Consider the following 15148-nt stretch of genomic DNA (forward strand, 5'->3'; position numbering starts at 1 on the left):
TTGTATTTTTAAGAAACCTGTGGTGAATAAATACTGGTTACAGAAATACAAAGACTTGAAAGAAGAACATATATGGAGCAATATGAGGGGGAATATAATTGAGTCAAAATTGGGGACCTTAGAATATTTAATTAGGCACAAGGCAATTTTTACTGATGTTTTATTGAACAAAATCGGGAGAGAGCAAAATGCAACTTGTAAAGTATGTAAAGAAGAAGATGAGGGTTTTTTTACATGTGTTTTTATGTTGTAAGAAATTGGAAAACTTTAATGAAAAATGTATAGGTTTGCTTGAAAGGTTGAGAGGGGAACAAGATAATAAAGGAATCGATTGGAACAAGGTGATAATGCTGGGAGAAAACAAAACATGTGAAAACAGAAAAGCGCTTAACTTGTTTGTCATGCTGATTAAAAGTGCAATATGGGAAAGAAGAATTGTTGCAAAAAAAGAAAATACTGTTATGGATGTTGAAATAGTGTTTAAAAGAAAAGTTGAGATGTACTTAAAGCATTTGTACTGTTATTTTAAGGAGCAAAACAGGTTGGAGGAGTTTTATAATGTTTTTACTAAGGATGTGGGTATAATATTTGAAGATTTTAATTGGAAAATGCCTGACGATTATGGTTGATCTGTATAATATTTTAAATATGTGGAAGAGACTGTTTTACTGTGGAAAAAATATGTTGAACTTTCAAATGTTTTAAAATATTTTATAATGATTTTTTTTTCTTCTTTTTGGTGGGATTTAAGATTGTGCCTGCCAAAAGACTTTTAAAGAAGTCTTTCTGTTATAAAAGCACTCTCACTGTGTTACATGTAATGTTAAAAAAAAAAAAAAAAAAAAAAAAGCACGCCCGCTCTCGTCTGATCTCGGAAGCCAAGCAGGGTCGGGCCTGTTTAGTACTTGGATGGGAGACCGCCTGGGAATACCAGGTGCTGTAAGCATTTAATTAATTAAATATTTATTTATGTCATTTTTACCCATGAATGCGTCCTTTCTGTAAGCGTTCTCCCATGGCATGGCGTTGCCACATTAGTTTTGAAGTGTCTCTCGAATCGAGTCCACACTCGTTTACGGCCACACCACCCTGAGCACGCCAGCTCTCGTCTGATCTCGGAAGCCAAGCAGGGTTGGGCCTGGTTAGTACTTGGATGGGAGACCGCTTGGGAATACCAGGTGCTGTAAGCATTTAATTAATTAAATATTTATTTATGTCATATTTTCCCATGACTGCGTCCTTTCTGTAAGCATTTACCGATGTCATGGTGTTGCCACATTAGTCTTGAAGTGTCTCTCGAATCGAGTCGGCACTCGCTTACGGCCACACCACCCTGAACACGCCCGCTCTCGTCTGATCTCGGAAGCCAAGCAGGGTCGGGCCTGGTTAGTACTTGGATGGGAGACCGCCTGGGAATACCAGGTGCTGTAAGCGTTTAAATAATTAATTATTTATTTATGTCATTTTTTCCCATGAATGCGTCCTTTCTGTAAGCGTTCTCCCATGGCATGGCATTGCCACATTAGTTTTGAAGTGTCTCTCGAATCGAGTCAGCATTCCCTTACGGCCACACCACCCTGAGCACGCCCGCTCTCGTCTGATCTCGGAAGCCAAGCAGGGTCGGGCCTGTTTAGTACTTGGATGGGAGACCGCCTGGGAATACCAGGTGCTGTTAGCATTTAATTAATTAAATATTTATTTATGTCATTTTTACCCATGAATGCGTCCTTTCTGTAAGCGTTCTCCCATGGCATGGCGTTGCCACATTAGTTTTGAAGTGTCTCTCGAATCGAGTCCGCACTCGTTTACGGCCACACCACCCTGAGCACGTCCGCTAGTTGGTACGTTCCAGGAAGTGAGTTGGCAGTAGTTTTGGTGAGGAAGGCTCACCACACATTTTTGTTATTTGTGTTTTATTTAGTAGAGAATAGATAGGGTTTTTGTTTAAAGTTTTTTGTTTTATCAATTTTTTGGTTTTATCCTCCCAGGCAGCATATGCTGTTTGGGGGGATTCTTTTTTTCCGGTTTGCATTCACCTTTTCACTTATTTGGTTTGGTTATGGAGGACGGACACATGGCAAAGAACTTGGACTTGGCGGGAGAAACACGATTAACAAACGAAAATGGAACTGAAAAAAGACGACGAGAAGGAAACACCACGGATGAGGAACAAACAGTAATGGAGGAGAGACACGTGGAAATTAACTCGAATTTGGCTGAAGAAACAAGTTTAACAAACGATCATGGAATGGATAAAAGGCAACAAGATGGCAAAGATATGAATAAGAACCAAAGGGAAAACTACGAAAAGAAGGACTACCTAAAAGAAGCAACTGTGACTGTGGATATCTGCAACGTGAATGCGAGAGCAGAAGACATAATAAAAGCTGTAACGGAAAAGATTGGGAAAGGTAATATCTTGGCAGTAAGACCCAAGCAAAATAAACAATATGAAGTTACTTTAGAGAATGTGGAAGATGTTGAACTTTTGGTCAATGGTCTAATGATAAAAGAGACATTGTGTAAGTCAAAAGACTGCAAAACAGAGATTATGTTGTGTCGTTCATGCACGTGCCCGCGTACATTGATGATAGTGAAATTTTGAATAAATTGGAAGGGTGGGGTGTTACCCCAATTTCGGATATTAAAAGACGTGTCTATCTGGGTACGATGATTGAAGATGGCACAAGATTTGTAAAATCCCGCTTTCCTAGAGAGGTCGTGTCTCTCCCGTACAGCACTAGACTGGAAACAGCTGAAGGCCTTCAATATTTTAGGGTGATGCACAGCCATCAGATTAAAACCTGTCGGTTGTGCATGAGCCCTGATCACGTCTTGAAAGACTGTCCAGATTTTAAGTGTTTTAAGTGCGAGGAGAGAGGACATTTCGCTAGGGATTGTAATGCAGTTAAGTGCCCAGACTGCAAAAAGGTGTTAAACAAGTGTGAGTGCTGGTTTGAGGATGAAGAGGCTCATGCGCACGGGCAGGTGCATGAACGACATAATGTGGACGAACAGGAGAAAGAAGACAGGTCAGAACCAGCAGAGAAACAAATGGCAAGCAATGAAAATGATTTGGCACTGGGGGAGAGAGAGGTAAAGCAAAATGACCAACTAAAACAAGGGGAAGAGACTGAGATACAAAACATCATCAATGTGATTGCAGAGAACGACCTTGATGAACAAAAACTAGATGAACAAGGCAATAGCCTGGAAGAGCAGAGAGACCAACGTTCACAAATCAGTCTGGTAGAAGGAACTTGTTCACCAATGGACATCACTAGTGCCTTTGAGAATATTTTTGATGCAGAGGAGGATTTAAACAACGATGGAGAAGGAAACGCTGCAGAAACATCGAGGCTCGGTTTTAGAAAACGCCAAACTAAGGTAAAACCAAGCTTAAAAGAAAGAAAGAAAAGGAACGCTAATAAAGTCTATTCTAAGAATAGATTTGAACTATTAAAGGGTTTGGAGGACATAAGCTAAGATATTGGTTCTATGAAAATTTTTATTTGTTTATTTTTTATGGTTTTAAGTCTGGCCAGTTTTAATGCCAGAGGACTTTCAGATTCTAACAAGTTTGAAAAGGTGAAACAGATGTTTTTAAATGTTGATGTAATAATATTGCAAGAAACGAACTGGAGAGAAAGGCATATTTGTGAAATAAGGAAAAGATGGGATGGGCAAATAATTTACAGTAATGATGATAAGAGATATGACAGAGGGGTGGCTTTTTTAATAAGAGGAAATGCAAATGTTTCTTGTAAAGTTGTTAACAAAGATGATGTCGGGAAATGCTTGGCTGTCGAAATGGTACACGATGACCACAAAATAACTGTGATAAATGTCCATGCGCCTACTGAAGAGAGGACAAAGAGAGACTTTTTTAAAAACTTAATTATATTTTTAACGAAGCACAAGAATGTTATTTTATTGGGTGATTTTAATACTGTTTTAAGCAAGTTGGACATGGCTGATGGAATGGTGTTTAAAACGGATACGGGAAGAAAAGAGTTGAAATTATTAATGGAAAACAACAATATGGTTGATGTGTGGAGGGAGAGAAATGAAAAAAGAAGAAAGTATTCTAGAAGGCAAATGGTGGGCAATTTTTTGTTTCAAACAAGAATAGATTATATATTGTGTTCACAAAATATAGAATGCTTTATGACTAATGTGAGATATGAGGAAACAAGTTTAAGTGACCACAAACCATTATTAATGCAAATTGATTGGAGCATGATTAAAAGGGGGCCGGGGGTGTGGGTTTTAAATGCTGAGGTGTTAAAAAAAGATAGCTACGTTCAAGACATAAAAGAGCTGATAGAAAAGGAAAAAATGAATGAAATGTATGTAGAAGATAAAAGATTGTGGTGGGAGAATGTAAAATTTTTAATTAAAAGTCACACTATACATTTTTGCAGATTGATAGAGAAATGTAAAAGGTATAAAGAAAAAGAAACAAGAAAGAACTTAGAAAATGAGTTAAATCAGGAGGAGAAAGATATGACAAAGATAAAAGATTTGGAAGGCAAACTTAAAGACTTAGAAGAGGAAAAATATGAAGGAGCACGTTTAAGAAGTAAAGCCCGATATATAGTGGAAGGCGAAAAATGTAAAAAAAAATTCTTTAACTTAGAAAAAAGGAAGGGAAAAGCTGAAATGATAAAAGCTGTCAAAAAGGAAAATGGAGAAGAAGCAACGAACAGTGCAGAAATACTAGAAGAGATGAAAAGGTATTAAGAGAAATTATTTACAACGGAAGGGGAGCTAGATGAAAGTGAAGAACTGTATAAAATAATTGAAACAAAAGTAGAAAAGGAAGATAAAGAAATTTGTGACATGGACATAAGTGAAGGAGAAATAGAAAGAGCTATAAACGAACTGAATAGGAGCAAAAGTCCGGGCATTGATGGGTTAGGGAGTGAATTTTATATAGTTTTAAAAGGTTTTTTAATCAACATTCTAAAGGAAGTGTATGATCATATCTTTATGAAGGGACAAATGAATTTAAGAATGGGTATGGGATTAATGAAAATAATATATAAGAAGAAAGGAGATAAAACGGATTTAAAAAACTATAGACCTCTGACAATGTTGAACACCGATTTAAAAATTCTATCTAAAATCTTAGCCAACAGACTCAAGGAGGTGATGCCAAAAATAATTAAGACAAATCAAGCATACGGCGTGAAAGGAAGAGATATAGCGGATACGACAATAAGCGTGAAAGATATGATGAGTTACATTAAGGGGAAAAATTTGGAAGGTTATATTATAAGTCTTGATTTTGAGAAAGCCTTCGACAGAGTGGAGCATAATTTTTTATTTGGGATTTTAAAGAGTTTTGGCTTTGGGGAAAATTTTATTAAATGGATCAAAATCTTATACAAAGGAGTGGTGACTAGGATTAAGTGTAATGGCTTTTTAACAAAATGTTTTAAGCTCACAAGATCAGTAAGGCAGGGATGCCCCCTTTCAGCACTTTTATATTCCTTGGTGGCAGAGCCCTCTGGGTTTAGCAATGAGACGAGAGATGAACATAAGAAGTATTAACATTGAAGGAAGTAGATGCGAGAACAATATCTTCCAATATGCAGACGACACAACTTTAATAGTGAGAGATTTGGAGAGTGTTAAAGTGGCAATGGTTGTAGTTCAGAATTTTTGCAGTAAATCAGGAGGGAAATTAAATGTGGACAAAACAATGTACATGAGATTTGGCGGCGCCCCTGTTTTAACAGATGTTTTTACTTTCAAAGAAGTTAAGGAAATGAAAATTTTAGGAGTTTTAATGGGGGGAGATCACAAGAGAACAAATGACATAATGTGGGAAGGAATTTTAGGAGATATTGAAAGAAGGTTGAACTGGTGGAAATTGAGAACTCTGTGCCTAAAAGGCAAGGTTTTAATTCTAAATGTTTTAATGGTTTCAAAAGCCCTATTCGGACGGGATTAGTTTTACAGGGGGACCTCTGAGAAAATCGTGCTTCTCAGAGGTCCTCTGTGTTTTTAATCCCGTCCGAATCGGCCATGTCTGTGTTTTTCTCTGACGACCTCCGTAAAAATTCCAGAGCAATTTACCTACTGTTTTTCGCCGAACTCAGAGGTCCTCTGAGAAATTTAATCCCGTCCGGATGCAAATGTCTGTGTTTGCCCGCAATATCTTTTGAAAACGCGGTTCATTTCGTGTTTTGGCCAACTTGATCTGCCGTAAGGTCTTACTAATGCGCGTATATTGTATTTCCTGAGTCCCATTCATTCAGATATTAATGTTTTTTCGCATTCGGCAAAATAAAGTAATTAAATCAAGACGAGCTGAATATCATACACTGTTAAGACTAAACACTGATATATCATTAACATTATAAGAAACTCCGTTCAAAGTTGTTCAACTCCGGAATGGTAATGTTAATTAATAAAGATATTAAATTGTATTAATCATTATTTCTTCATTATTTTGTGTTTGTTATAAGCAGACAGTTATATAAAACACGTAGGCTAATGTTACTTTAGTAGGATTTGTATATTTTATTTTGATTTGTTAAAATTAAATTAATAAATGACATGTTCTGTCATGATTTTACATTTAAAGCAAAATATTAAACATTACAAACACGCGTATCCAGAGCACGTGCTACTGCAACGCCCAAATGCATGAAACAGACACTCCCATCTCTGGAATAGCCTGCATCATTTTAATCCCGTCCGAATCGGTACATAAAATCACAGACGTCCTGGGGGACACGCTGAAACTCAAACGTCGTTTGGAAAACTAATCCCGTCCGAATAGTGCTAAAGATTTGGTATGTTTTATATGTTGAATGTATGCCATTGTGGGCAGAGAAGAGATTGAAGAAATGTTTTACTGTGTTTTTATGGGAGGGGAAACCACAGAGAATTGCGTATGATACGCTCATAGGCGCAGCCGAGAAAGGAGGCTTGGGACTAATTGATGTAGCGCAAAGAAAGAAATCGCTAAGAGTAAAACTTGTGAGGAAGTTTTTGGATATAAATACTGAAACTGTTTGGAAAAAAACAATGATGTATTTTTTTAACAAATGTGGGAATGCAAATCTGGGGGAAAGTATTTTATGGATGAAAACAAAAAACTGGATGTGTAAAGATTTGCCAGACTTTTATAAAGAACTGTTGAGTGCATGGGGAGAATTTTTAAAAAATGTGCATTATAACCCAAAAGGAAGAGAAGACATGCTAAATCAACCATTGTTTTTAAACAAGAACATTGTGAATGAAGGAAAAGAGTTGTTTTTTAACAAATGGTGGGAGGTGGGAATTACAAGAGTGAGAGATGTTTTGTATGAGTTCAAAGAAGGTTTTTTACCAGTTCAATATGTTGTTGACACCATGGAAGAAGCTAAGGAGGACTATACCAGAAAAGAGATTACAAATAAGTACTGTATGATCAAAAATGCAATACCGCAAAACTGGATAGAGAGAATTGAAAGCAGGGAATCGGGGAAACCGGAGAAGGATGTGTATGTAAGCTTTGAAGGGGAAATACATGTTTTTAAGGAATGTACTGTCAAAATGTTTTATGTTGTTTTTAGAGATGGGGTTTTTAAGAAACCTAATGTAAATGATTATTGGCTGCAGAAATATGAGGACTTGAAAGAAGATAATGTATGGAGTAACATGAAAGGAAGACTTGTGGAAACAAAACTAGGGAACCTGGAATTTTTAATCAAACATAAAGTAATTTTTACAGATGTGATTTTATATAAGATTAGAATGGAGCAGAGCTCCTTATGCAAAGTATGTAATGACGAGGATGAAGGTTTCCTGCACATGTTTTTACATTGCAAAGGATTGGAACATTTTCTAGCAAAACACAAACGACTGCTTGAACTTTTGAAGAGAGAGCAATTTGAAAATGAAGTAGACTGGAATAAAACAATAATGTTGGGTGAACACAAAAAAAGTAAAAATTATCAAGTAATCAATCTACTTGTTATGCTTATGAAGGGGGCAATATGGGAGAGGAGGGTGGTGGCAAAAAGAGAGAAAACGGTAATGGATATAGAAAGGATTTTTAAACGAAAAGTGGAAAATTACCTAAAATGTTTGTACTATTATTTTAAGATTTTGGATAAGCTCAAGGACTTTTACCATGTTTTAACTGATGATGTGTGTAAGATACTTGAAGATTTTAACTGGATAATGCCCGATGATCATGGTTGATGGATTATGCTTTTTTTAAAAAAGAGTCAAAAAGATTTTAAAGCTGTCTGCTGATTATATATTCCTAGTGTGTCTTTATACCTTTCGATATTATTTTTTATTTTTTATATATATATGGGTTTTGTTGTATGAAGCTTGTGGAATTATGTTAATCTTGTTAAATGAATTGTAAATTTTGAAGTTAATTCAATAAAAAAAAAAAAAAAAAGCACGCCCGCTCTCGTCTGATCTCGGAAGCCAAGCAGGGTCGGGCCTGGTTAGTACTTGGATGGGAGACCGCCTGGGAATACCTGGTGCTGTAAGAATTTAATTAATTAATTATTTATGTCATTTTTCCCCATGAATGCGTTCTTTCTGTAAGCGTTCACATATGTCATGGCGTTGCCACATAAGTCTTGAAGTGTCTATCGAATCGAGTCGGCACTCGCTTACGGCCACACCACCCTGAGCACGCCCGCTCTCGTCTGATCTCGGAAGCCAAGCAGGGTCGGGCCTGTTTAGTACTTGGATGGGAGACCGCCTGGGAATACCAGGTGCTGTAAGCATTTAATTAATTAAATATTTATTTATGTCATTTTTACCCATGAATGCGTCCTTTCTGTAAGCGTTCTCCCATGGCATGGCGTTGCCACATTAGTTTTGAAGTGTCTCTCGAATCGAGTCCGCACTCGTTTACGGCCACACCACCCTGAGCACGCCCGCTCTCGTCTGATCTCGGAAGCCAAGCAGGGTTGGGCCTGGTTAGTACTTGGATGGGAGACCGCCTGGGAATACCAGGTGCTGTAAGCATTTAATTAAATATTTATTTATGTCATATTTTCCCATGAATGCGTTCTTTCTGTAAGCATTTACCGATGTCATGGCGTTGCCACATTAGTCTTGAAGTGTCTCTCGAATCGAATCGGCACTCGCTTACGGCCACACCACCCTGAACACGCCCGCTCTCGTCTGATCTCGGAAGCCAAGCAGGGTCGGGCCTGGTTAGTACTTGGATGGAAGACCGCCTGGGAATACCAGGTGCTGTAAGCGTTTAAATAATTAATTATTTATTTATGTCATTTTTTCCCATGAATGCGTCCTTTCTGTAAGCGTTCTCCCATGGCATGGCATTGCCACATTAGTTTTGAAGTGTCTCTCGAATCGAGGCAGCACTTGCTTACGGCCACACCACCCTGAGCACGCCCGCTCTCTTCTGATCTCGGAAGCCAAGCAGGGTCGGGCCTGTTTAGTACTTGGATAAGAGACCGCCTGGGAATACCAGGTGCTGTTAGCATTTAATTAATTAAATATTTATTTATGTCATTTTTACCCATGAATGCGTACTTTCTGTAAGCATTCTCCCATGGCATGGCGTTGCCACATTAGTTTTGAAGTGTCTCTCGAATCGAGTCCGCACTCGTTTACGGCCACACCACCCTGAGCACGCCCGCTCTCGTCTGATCTCGGAAGCCAAGCAGGGTCGGGCCTGGTTAGTACTTGGATGGGAGACCGCCTGGGAATACCTGGTGCTGTAAGAATTTAATTAATTAATTATTTATGTCATTTTTCCCCATGAATGCGTTCTTTCTGTAAGCGTTCACATATGTCATGGCGTTGCCACATAAGTCTTGAAGTGTCTATCGAATCGAGTCGGCACTCGCTTACGGCCACACCACCCTGAGCACGCCCGCTCTCGTCTGATCTCGGAAGCCAAGCAGGGTCGGGCATGGTTAGTACTTGGATGGGAGACTGCCTGGGAATACCTGGTGCTGTAAGCATTTAATTAATTAATTATTTATGTCATTTTTTCCCATGAATGCGTTCTTTCTGTAAGCGTTCACTGATGTCATGGCGTTGCCACATAAGTCTTGAAGTGTCTATCGAATCGAGTCGGCACTCGCTTACGGCCACACCACCCTGAGCACGCCCGCTCTCGTCTGATCTCGGAAGCCAGGCAGGGTCGGGCCTGGTTAGTACTTGGATGGGAGACAGCCTGGGAATACCAGGTGCTGTAAGCATTTAATTAATTAAATATTTATTTATGTCATTTTTACCCATGAATGCGTCCTTTCTGTAAGCGTTCTCCCATGGCATGGCGTTGCCACATTAGTTTTGAAGTGTCTCTCGAATCGAGTCCGCACTCGTTTACGGCCACACCACCCTGAGCACGCCCGCTCTCGTCTGATCTCGGAAGCCAAGCAGGGTCGGGCCTGGTTAGTACTTGGATGGGAGACCGCCTGGGAATACCAGGTGCTGTAAGCATTTAATTAATAAAATATTTATTTATGTCATATTTTCCCATGAATGCGTCCTTTCTGTAAGCATTTACCGATGTCATGGCATTGCCACATTAGTCTTGAAGTGTCTCTCGAATCGAGTCGGCACTCGCTTACGGCTACACCACCCTGAACACGCCCGCTCTCGTCTGATCTCGGAAGCCAAGCAGGGTCGGGCCTGGTTAGTACTTGGATGGGAGACCGCCTAGGAATTCCAGGTGCTGTAAGCGTTTAAATAATTAATTATTTATTTATGTCATTTTTTCCCATGAATGCGTCCTTTCTGTAAGCTTTCTCCCATGGCATGGCATTGCCACATTAGTTTTGAAGTGTCTCTCGAATCGAGTCGTCACTCGCTTACGGCCACACCACCCTGAGCACGCCTGCTCTCGTCTGATCTCGTAAGCCAAGCAGGGTCGGGCCTGTTTAGTACTTGGATGGGAGACCGCCTGGGAATACCAGGTGCTGTAAGCATTTAATTCATTAAATATTTATTTATGTCATTTTTACCCATGAATGCGTCCTTTCTGTAAGCGTTCTCCCATGGCATGGCGTTGCCACATTAGTTTTGAAGTGTCTCTCGAATCGAGTTCGCACTTGTTTACGGCCACACCACCCTGAGCACGCCCGCTTTCGTCTGATCTCGGAAGCCAAGCAGGGTCGGGCCTGGTTAGTACTTGGATGGGAGACCGCCTGGGAATACCAGGTGCTGTAAGCATTTAATTAATTAAATATTTATTTATGTCATATTTTCCTATGAATGCGTCCTTTCTGTAAGCATTTACCGATGTCATGGCGTTGCCACATTAGTCTTGAAGTGTCTCTCGAATCGAGTCGGCACTCACTTACTGCCACACCACCCTGAGAGCGCTAGAGAGCACACAGGAAGTGAGTTGGCTACAGAGGGGTGAAGAAGGTTCACCCAAAATTTTTGTGTTGTTTTTTGGTTTAAAAATAAGTCTTTTTATTTTATTTTTTGTGGTTTATTTTTTACTTGTCCTCCCAACAGCTTAGCTGTTTGGGAGGCAGCGACACGGTTTTGTTTTTTGAAGAATGGATGGATCAAAGGCAACAGATATGGATATGGCAGGAGGAACACACATGGTAAACGACACTGGACTGGCTAAGGGAATATGTAAGGCAAATGATACTGGACTGGATAAACAATTACGAGTAAGGTACGGAAAGAACCAAGATGGAAGAAAAAAGTTTGTTGAAAGAAAATACCTAAAGGAAGCTACAGTGATTTTAAATGTGGAGAATGTGATGGATTTGAAAGCTGAGGACATTATTATGGCTGTAACAGAAAAATGTGGACATGGCAAAATTTTAGCTCTAAGACCAAGACAAGGGAAAGAATTTGAACTAACAATGGAAAAAGAAGAATTGTGTGATAAACTAATGGATGGACTAACAATCAAAGGAGTGGACTGTGAAGTTAAAAGTTTGCAAAATAGAGATTATGTGGTTTCCTTCATGCACCTGCCCGCCTACCTGGAAGATGAAGAAATTTTATTAAAATTAGAGAGATGGGGAGTTGATCCCATGAGTACAATTAAAAGACGATGCTACCCGGGCACTGATATTGAAGATGGAACAAGGTTCCTAAAAGTGAGGTTTCCCAAGGAGGTGGCATCCTTGCCATATAGCACAAAGCTGGAGACCGAAGAAGGGCCACAGTACTTCCGGGTGATGCACAGCCATCAAGTGAAAACTTGTAGGATGTGCATGAGCCCGGATCACCTACTGAAAGATTGCCCAAACTTCTTGTGCTATAAATGTGAGGAAAGGGGACATTTTGCAAGGGATTGCAATGCTGTCAGGTGCCCGGAGTGTCAGGTAGTTTTAAATAAATGTGAATGTTGGATGGAGGGAGAGGAAGGAGGAAGGAAAGAACAGGAGACAGGACAGGTGCATGAAGGAAACAATAAAGATGAAGGACAAACGGATGAAAAACAAGAGGAAGAGGTAAGCCAGCGAAAAGAAATGGAAGACAGAATGAACAACAAAGAGGAGGGGGAAAGAGAAAATGAGAATGCTGAAAATAGTGAACAAGCAATGGAGCAGGACACTCAATGGACAGAAATGGAGACACCGGACAATATTTCTTTGGATGATGAAGAGAGAGATGGACAAGAAATGACAGATCAAAACAAAGACACTGATAGTGAAGAAGGAATAAAGATGGATAACATGGACAAAGATGGCAAGGAGAAAAGACAAATAAGAAGAAGAGCAATGAAGGTAAAACCGAACTTGAAAAGTGCAAGAAAAAAATTTACAACAAGATATGATGTGTTAAGGGCTTTTGAGGGAGAAAGTGGTGAAAATGATGTTTAAGTATTTATTTTTCTTTATTTCAATGGTTTTAAGTTGTGTTGCTTTTAATGCAAGGGGACTAATGGACATGGGGAAATTTGAAAAAGTAATAGAAAAATGTAAAAGGGAAGATATTATTGCTTTACAAGAAACGAATGGGATAATTGAGTATGAAAAGAGATGGGATGGAAATATTTTATATAATAATGGTGATGGAAGGCTGGGAAGAGGTGTGGCTTTTTTATTGAAGCATGATGTGTTTAAAGTGAGTAAAATTGTGTATAAGGATAACATTGGGAAATGTATGGTGATTGAGATCAATTATGAAGGAAAAAACTTGATTTTAGTGAATGTACATGCACCTGTGGAGGAGAAGGAAAAGAAAGAGTTTTTTAACATTTTAAGAAATATTGTAAGAAAACATAAAGAGGTAATAATGATGGGGGATTTTAATACTGTGTTCAGTAAACAAGATATGGCAGAAGGAATGGTTTTTAAAAACGATATGGGAAGAAAAGAATTAAAAATTTTAATGGGTGAAAATAATATGATAGATGTGTGGAGGGAAAGAAATGCAAGGAAAAAGGAATTTTCAAGAAGACAAATAGTGGGGCAGTTTGTATGCCAAACCAGAATTGATTTTGTTTTATGTTCAAGAAATGTGGAGAATTTTATAGAAAATATGAAGTATGAGGAAACAAGTTTTAGTGATCATAAGTTTTTATTTTTTAAGTTGGACTGGAGTAAAATGCAAAGAGGACCAGGAGTTTGGATTTTAAATACACAAATTTTAAAGGATGAGCACTATGTGTCAAAGGTTAAGGAAATTATAGAAAAAGAAAAGGAAAATGGAATGTATAAAGAGGATAAGAGGATATGGTGGGAAAATGTTAAGTTTTTAATTAAAAAATATTCAATAAAATATTGTAGTTTAATACAACAATGTAAAAAATACAAAGAAAAAGAAATGAAATTAAGTTTAGAAATGGAATTAAACAAAGAGAATAAGGACATACAAAAGATTAGGGAAATTGAAGAAAAATTAAAAGAAATAGAAGAAAAGAAATATGAGGGGGCGATGCTAAGAAGTAAAGCAAAATATGTGGTGGAGGGAGAAAAATGTACCAAGTTCTTTTTTGGTCTGGAGAAAAGCAGAGGGAAAGCTGAAACAATAAAAGAAATAAGGGGTTCAAATGGAGGAATTGTAAAAGGAAATGAAAAGATTTTAGGAGAAATTAAGATTTTTTATGAGGATTTGTTTAGTGCAAGGAGCGTGGAGGAGGAGAAAATGAACAAACTTTTAAATATGATAAAAACAACAGTAAGTGAGGAGAATAAAAAGGAATGTGACCAAGTGATCAGAGAGGAAGAGATTGAAATAGCAATAAATCAATTGAATAAAAATAAAAGTCCTGGAATAGATGGTTTGGGAACAGAATTTTATGTGTGTTTTAAAGGAGTTTTAACAAAGATTTTAAATGAGGTTTTTAAAGAGATTTTTGAAAAAGGAGAAATAAATGAAAGAACAAGGATGGGTTTAATGAAGCTGATTTATAAAAAGAAAGGAGAAAAAGTAGATTTAAAAAACTATAGACCAATCACGATGCTGAATACGGATTTGAAGATTTTAGCGAAAGTTTTAGCCAACAGGTTAAAGGAAATAATGCCAAGTATAATTACAACGAATCAAGCATATGGAGTTAAAGGGAGAGATATTGCAGATATAACGATGAGTATAAGAGACACTATATGGTACATGAAAGAAAAAAATGAAGAGGGATATATAATCAGTTTGGACTTTGAAAAAGCTTTTGATAGAGTGGAGCATGGGTATTTATTTGGAATTTTAAAGAGTTTTGGTTTTGGAGAAAATTTTATTAAATGGATTAAGATTTTATATAAGGGTGCATTAACAAAAATAAAATGTAATGGTTTTTTAACAGACTGTTTTAAAATTACAAGATCAATTAGACAGGGTTGTCCGCTCTCAGCATTATTATACTCGCTGGTATCAGAACCTTTAGGACTAACCATTAGACAAAATAAGAAAATAATAGGCATAGAAATTGAAGGGAATAAAGCAGATGGAAAAGTTTTTCAATATGCTGATGACACAACGTTAATTGTAAAAGGACAAGAAAGTATCAAAGAAGTTATGAAGGTTGTAGGAAAATATTGTAGAGGGTCTGGAAGCAAAATAAATGAGGATAAAACAACATATATGAGATTTGGTAAAGCCAAGGATTTAAAAGATTGCTTTGATTTTAAAGAAGTTGAAAAAATGAGGATTTTAGGTGTTTTAATGGGGAAGAATGAGAAGAAAGTAAGAGAGGAAATGTGGGAACAAATGGTAACAGATATAGAGAGGAGGT

General features: G+C 37.9%; 9 non-coding genes and 5 pseudogenes across 9 annotated transcripts; all 14 read left to right on the plus strand.

Moving 5' to 3' along the window:
• Positions 1–1071: 1071 nt before the first annotated feature.
• LOC135751039 (5S ribosomal RNA) lies at positions 1072–1190 on the plus strand. The gene has a single exon (XR_010532934.1). It is a non-coding gene; the product is annotated as a 5S ribosomal RNA (ribosomal RNA).
• Positions 1191–1315: 125 nt separating this feature from the next.
• LOC135751190 (5S ribosomal RNA) lies at positions 1316–1434 on the plus strand. The gene has a single exon (XR_010532954.1). It is a non-coding gene; the product is annotated as a 5S ribosomal RNA (ribosomal RNA).
• A 125-nt stretch (positions 1435–1559) lies between these two features.
• LOC135751122 (5S ribosomal RNA) lies at positions 1560–1678 on the plus strand (annotated as a pseudogene).
• Positions 1679–8628: 6950 nt separating this feature from the next.
• Positions 8629–8747, plus strand: LOC135751241 (5S ribosomal RNA). Its single transcript, XR_010532979.1, has one exon. It is a non-coding gene; the product is annotated as a 5S ribosomal RNA (ribosomal RNA).
• Positions 8748–8872: 125 nt separating this feature from the next.
• On the plus strand, positions 8873–8991 carry LOC135751172 (5S ribosomal RNA). The gene has a single exon (XR_010532952.1). It is a non-coding gene; the product is annotated as a 5S ribosomal RNA (ribosomal RNA).
• Positions 8992–9112: 121 nt separating this feature from the next.
• LOC135751223 (5S ribosomal RNA) lies at positions 9113–9231 on the plus strand. Its single transcript, XR_010532962.1, has one exon. It is a non-coding gene; the product is annotated as a 5S ribosomal RNA (ribosomal RNA).
• Positions 9232–9356: 125 nt separating this feature from the next.
• Positions 9357–9475, plus strand: LOC135751203 (5S ribosomal RNA; annotated as a pseudogene).
• Positions 9476–9600: 125 nt separating this feature from the next.
• On the plus strand, positions 9601–9719 carry LOC135755863 (5S ribosomal RNA). Its single transcript, XR_010535761.1, has one exon. It is a non-coding gene; the product is annotated as a 5S ribosomal RNA (ribosomal RNA).
• Positions 9720–9840: 121 nt separating this feature from the next.
• Positions 9841–9959, plus strand: LOC135754272 (5S ribosomal RNA; annotated as a pseudogene).
• A 121-nt stretch (positions 9960–10080) lies between these two features.
• Positions 10081–10199, plus strand: LOC135754421 (5S ribosomal RNA; annotated as a pseudogene).
• Positions 10200–10324: 125 nt separating this feature from the next.
• Positions 10325–10443, plus strand: LOC135754536 (5S ribosomal RNA). The gene has a single exon (XR_010534477.2). It is a non-coding gene; the product is annotated as a 5S ribosomal RNA (ribosomal RNA).
• Positions 10444–10568: 125 nt separating this feature from the next.
• Positions 10569–10687, plus strand: LOC135756376 (5S ribosomal RNA). Its single transcript, XR_012335424.1, has one exon. It is a non-coding gene; the product is annotated as a 5S ribosomal RNA (ribosomal RNA).
• Positions 10688–10812: 125 nt separating this feature from the next.
• LOC135756316 (5S ribosomal RNA) lies at positions 10813–10931 on the plus strand (annotated as a pseudogene).
• A 125-nt stretch (positions 10932–11056) lies between these two features.
• Positions 11057–11175, plus strand: LOC135751003 (5S ribosomal RNA). The gene has a single exon (XR_010532899.1). It is a non-coding gene; the product is annotated as a 5S ribosomal RNA (ribosomal RNA).
• The last annotated feature ends 3973 nt before the right edge of the window (positions 11176–15148 follow it).

This window comes from Paramisgurnus dabryanus, chromosome 18 (genome assembly GCF_030506205.2).
Source record: "Paramisgurnus dabryanus chromosome 18, PD_genome_1.1, whole genome shotgun sequence".
Taxonomy (NCBI): domain Eukaryota; kingdom Metazoa; phylum Chordata; class Actinopteri; order Cypriniformes; family Cobitidae; genus Paramisgurnus; species Paramisgurnus dabryanus.